Below are 6039 nucleotides of genomic sequence, written 5' to 3' on the forward strand. Positions count from 1 at the left end.
TGCTTACGTGTGTGTTTTTTTCTGAATTGCTAATGCAACCTTTTCACACCACAGTCTGAACAAAATGAAGCATTGCTTGGTAACTAATTGATCAACAAAGTATTGATAGTTGTGTAAATATCGTCATAATAACAGTTGTCTGTAGTTTTGGTTGATTGTAATCCATTCCGTACATTTCTATCAAAGTTATGACATTTTTCAGACGAATTTGTTCAGAGTTTAACTCTAAATTCTTGTCGTACTTTATAACCATTTTAGAAGCAATAGCAAATAAACCAATAATATGAGAAATGTTGAAGGTGTCTGAATAAATTTTGGTTTGATTGTATATTTAATTTTTACATTGAAGACTATCCAGTGCTATTTTACATTTAATTATTCAGTTTCTGTACCTTGACACCTACAAACTTTAAAAAAAACTTAAACATTGTGTAAATAGCAAAAAAAAAAAAAAATGAACGAACATACAAATTAAACAATTTCAAACAGGGACCACTGTACAACCTTCAGCGGGGCCCCGCAAACCCCAGCTACGGCCCTGCCTGTGGGTGTTGAATACTGTGACCAAACAGAAAGTAATGCCATAAAATAATTGTTAATTTGCTATGTTACTTTACAATGTTACAATTGTTAAGTGTTTCTGTGTTCTTGATCCTCAAGAAAAAGAAGGCAAAGGCTTCAGTTTCTTAATCTTAAGAAATAATAGAATAACTCTTTAAATAATAAAACTTGTTACTTTCAATGAAAGTCAATAATAAAAAAAAGACTTTTGAAAGGAATTTTAATGACTGAAGTTATTTATCGTAATTTGTGTAGGTCATAAACTAAAATGCTAATGGTCATAAAAAGGTCTTAAAAAGTCTTAAATTTGACTGATTAAACCCTGCAGAAACTCTGAATACTGAGGTGCTAAACCATTCAGGGCTTTATAAGTAATCAGCAATATTTTATAATCTATACGATGTTTAATTGGGAACCAGTGCAGTGTTGACAGGACCGTGCTAATATGGTCATACTTCCTGATTCTAGTAAGAACTCTTACTGCTACGTTTTGGACTTTTTGTTTACGAAGAGTGAAGAACAACCACTCAACCACAAGAATTACAATAATCGAACCTTGAGGTGATAAATGCATGGATTAACATGTCTGCATTTGACATTGAGAGCATAGGCCATAATTTAGATATATTTTTGTGATGGAAAAATGCAGTTTTACAAATGCTAGAAACATGGCTTTCTAAGGAAAGATTTCTATCAAATAGCACACCTAGGTTCCTAACTAATGACGAAGAATTGATAGAGCAGCCATCAAGTCTTAGACAGTGTTCTATGTTAATACATGCAAGAGTTTTTAGGTCCTATAATTAACACCTGTTTTTTTTCTGAATTTAGCAGTAAGAAATTACTCGTCATCCAGTTTTTTATATCGACTATGCATTCCATTAGTTTTTCAAATTGGTGTGTTTCACCGGGCCGCAAAGAAATATAGAGCTAAGTATCATCAGCATAACAGTGAAAGCTAACACCATGTTTCCTGATGATATCTCCCAAGGGTAACATATAAAGCGTGAAGAGTAGCGGCCCTAGAACTGAGCCTTGAGGTACTCCATACTGCACTTGTGATCGAATTATGTTTTAATTAATAGTCTAATTATGAACCACAAATTACTATAGTTTTAAAGAAAGGGGAAATCCAAAGTCTTTAAAATTTTTCTGTTACAATACAGATAAAACATTTTCCTCATTCATACTGTTAATAAAAGTTCAAAGTTTAATATAAGAGAATGTCATCCCACTGTTTTAGCCTGTTTTGTTATTAATAATAATAGGATAATAATGAACCACAAACTAAGCATTCGTTTGAAGTAAGGGGAAAATGTAGATTCATTACGCATATTTTTGTTGATGATAACTGATATATGAGAGATTGCGATTAACTGAGATGTCTTTTAGAGATGAATGAATGCAGTGCTCTTTGGTGGGATTTCATCAATTTCATGGAGAAAAAAGTAAAGTAGGTAGACAACCAAAATGGTTAATACCACCACAAGTTCTGCCGCCACAGGGCCGCGGCGTTAACTGCAAGTCAGTCGCATTAAAATCATTAGCAAAACTACCGCCAGGTGGCGCAAAATGGAATGCATTGGGAACGGAATGTAATTTTAAAATGTTGGTTTGTAAATGGAGATGAAATGATGAAGTGAAACAACAATGACATTATAATATAGCATTGTATCATGCTGAAACCAAATTTTTTCCCTTTTTTTCTTTTAGTTAATTTCAAAAAAAAAAAATTGAGCAAGATGCCACTGTCTGGGGAGTCAAAAGATAATAACATCATCATTAGAGTTGCCAATTAACATCAGAAATGGAAAATAATGGCTAATTGAGATTATTGTTCTTATTCTCTATTTGTTTATTATTCTAGAAAATAAGTGTTTATTCTTTAAGAAGGTACAGAATAAGGAACGGTCCAAATATTTGTAATGATAATATATTTTGAATAATATAGGCCTATATCTGCCTGCCAACTCTCTATTTAACAGCATTAACTTACAATGAAATACTCTTTCTTCAGGCAGACTGAATGTTTTCCTGCCTTGCTAAATGTTGGGTCAGTTAGCACGAGTCGCTGTGAAGCGGGAGCAGCTGATGAAGGATTCCACTTGGTCTTAAAGCCTTCCACAAACACCTATGTTATTTGATAATTTATTAATATTTTGGTCTAGTGATAATAATTATATGGCCTGCGAGTAATAATGAGTAAAAAGAGAACGGCTGCTGTGAGTGCAGCCATGTCTTAACCCAGTAACAAACACACTGTTCCTCACAGCCAAAAAACAGTCCGAGTTCAGTTCAGCTGGAGGGGGCTGGGGCTTTTGGGGTAGTTTTGTGTACCTTGTGGAGCTTGATATAAAGGTGTGAATTTCTTGCTCTTTCATAGGGACAGTGTCTTATAAAGGGTTTCAAACTTGCAAAGCAGGTTTAGCCAAAGTAGAACAATTGCCTCGTCGTAATGTTGAAGAAAGGTTTTGATCCACTTCAGATGTTGACTACTGTATAGCGCAATATAGTTTATTAACTTAATTTCAGAGGAAGCTGCCTTTAAAAAAAAAAAGCTAACTGTTGCATTAATTTTCTTTTGTTTCATCTAAACAGTAATTTTTAGAGTGTGAAATATAGCCTATATCAGTGGTTCCCAACCTTTTTCAACTCGGGGCCCACACAACTAAACACATGTTTGCGAGGCCCACTTAAAAAAAATTAACTATTAACCGCTATTTTTGGGTTAATAACTTAGTATTCAGAAGCTAGATTTTAAACTGTATTTATTGAATAAACTAGGGCTGTGTGATATGAAAAAACTATCGCGATTTTTTTGATCAATTTTGCAATTGTGACACACACCGATATGCTTTTACAGTCATAAATGCATTCAGGATTAATTTGAAACATATTTCCAAAAGAAAACCAATCAGAGCTTTATCAAAAAGTTGTAACATCTCTAAAAACAGACATAAGTCAAAATTATCACTATAGTGAAGATGTAAAAAAATGTATAGACTTTGTATAGAACACTTTTTTTTTTTGCCATGCATTGTTCATAGAGCTCATTAATTGTAGCGGTGCCTCAGGTGTTTGCAGTGTGTATACAGTATGTGTATGCGGTCAGCAGTGAGAGCGCATAAATATAACGCGAAAGCACATTAAAATAATGCACGAGTGCGAATCTCTCTGTTCGCAGCAGATTTCCTTTGCTCGGTCACAAAACCAGTCGTGCTTGCTCAGATACACGCTGCTTTGCGAGGAGAGAGTGTGCACACTTAAAACGTGTCTCCTCTCACTCAAACTGCATCCTGTTCACTAACAAATTCGCTCTATGCTCATGTGTTAGACATGAATTATTTTCGCACGTTTTTATTTCTAGCCTTTTACCGCAGTGAGAACGCTCTGATCCGTCAACATTGGCTCAGAAAAAAGGCGCATCACAGACAGTGTCTGAACCTGGAGGTAGGCATATGCCCAGTCTCTGTTCTCGCGCTAGGCGCAATGCATTCTGATGGGATCGGATACGGCAGGTCAGGGCCGCGGAAAATTGTGCTATAAAGCGATTTAAAAATCGCGCACGCTCAAATCGTGATTTTAGGACGTTTTCTTTTAAACGCACAGCCCTAGAATGGACTGGAAATGAACAGAAAATAATTGGCGGCCCACAAGTGGCCTAGGCTTTTTATTAAAAAAGAAAACAGCAAGGGACCATGGAAAAAGACTGTTGCAGGTGTATTTTTTATGGTATTTTTTATTTTATTTGCAGCGGGGCAACTCAAGAATGTTGGGCACTCAAGTACTGTGGCTCTTTTGCCCCATGGCCAAGATGGCCAAGCCAACATCAAAGTTAGTTCACTAACTTTTAATTCTAGTTATTATTATTATTATTATTATTATTATTATTATTATTATTGTTTGTATTTACAATGCACAAACCAGAAGCAATAATATCTGCAGAGAAGGGTTGGCCATTCTCAAAAGATAAAATATAAAATGTTATTTACATTTTAATTTTTATGTTTCAGAGGAAAAATCAGTGTTAAGGTATCTCTCCGTTCCAGACCATTCTGAAAGAAGAGTTTATGCAAACGCATACAAAATAATTTAGAATCCTGAACAGAGATCTCTTGAGGGTATTTAATTTGTCTGCCCCCACGTAAGATTTTTCTAGTTACTAGTTGTTCATTTGTCATTATTCAACTAATCGCAGATTTATATTAAATTTACATCTACAATCCATAATGAGTCTTAATATATTCTGCGCTCAAGCACATGCATTAAGTTTGTCACAAAGCACAGGCAGAAGTAGCTTAATAATTGTGAAAAAGGAGACCTTTTAATTATTTATTAATAAAAAAATAATAATTCTTGCCGACTGCAAGATGAAATTCCCAGTGCCATTTTTTATGTATGTGAGACACCCCAATTTTTATTTATTTAATTATCAGGAAAAAAATTCAAGAGATCGAGAGGGTTCCTCCTTGTCATGCATGTGCATTAATAATTTGAATATATTTTTTTACTTAAATTATATGAAAGCAAGTAAAGAAAGCTCCCTTTAAAATCACAGAAGTTGTCAATTATTGAAGCTCTTTTTTTAAATTGTGTGCATTTTGCTGATTATAATGAAAGAACTTGAGTTTAAATGTGAGGAAGTTTTATTAATCAGTCCATTCTTTAGAGTTTCAAGGATTTAGCTAAATCGTGCAGGTTTAATTTAATCGTTTCTGGTTTTAGGCTAATTGGGCCTAAATAATGGGAACAGTGTGTAGGGTCCCCTTTACATCAAGTGGACGTTCGCGAAGACGTCCTCCGGACATGCATGGAGACGTTTAGGGGACTTTCACTTTACATCCTCTGAATGTCATTTTATGCAGCAGCCGCGCGGGACAACTTCAGCAAATGTTTAAAAAGGTAAACTTCATCAACTGTAAGCATTAGGAGTTAAACAGTAGTTACGGTAGTTATAATGTCTAATAATATAAAAGAACAAAAACACCTTTTTGACCAAACAAAAGGGAAAACTCAAGGCAGTGTCTGAGGAAATCACCGGATGACCGTTAACTGCCTGTAGTATAGCAGTCTTAAATGCAATATCTAAAATATATGTCCTAAATAACTTTTTTTTGTCGGCTTACCAACAGTTTATACAAAACAAGTTTATTTGTATAGCACAAATAAACAGTTTAATACATAAATGAAAATAATTACTTTATTTGTCTTACCTGTGTTGTTTTCCACTTTCTTTTCTTCATGTTCTATAACATTCTTGTAGAGCTCCTGGGATGTAACCTTATTTTCTTCATTCATGCATAAACCTAATTGTAGCTATGTTCAATTATATTATTGAAGGGCATCATGATTTTGATGTTTAAATGCTGAAAACAGACTCCTGATTGAATGACATTTTTCATTACAGAAGTTATGCCTATTTTCTTTTTCCGGAAATGAAAATGATTAATTTAACATAACATTTATTTTACAATGTTC

The sequence above is a fragment of the Carassius auratus genome, unplaced genomic scaffold (genome assembly GCF_003368295.1).
Source record: "Carassius auratus strain Wakin unplaced genomic scaffold, ASM336829v1 scaf_tig00214320, whole genome shotgun sequence".
In the NCBI taxonomy this organism is placed as follows: domain Eukaryota; kingdom Metazoa; phylum Chordata; class Actinopteri; order Cypriniformes; family Cyprinidae; genus Carassius; species Carassius auratus.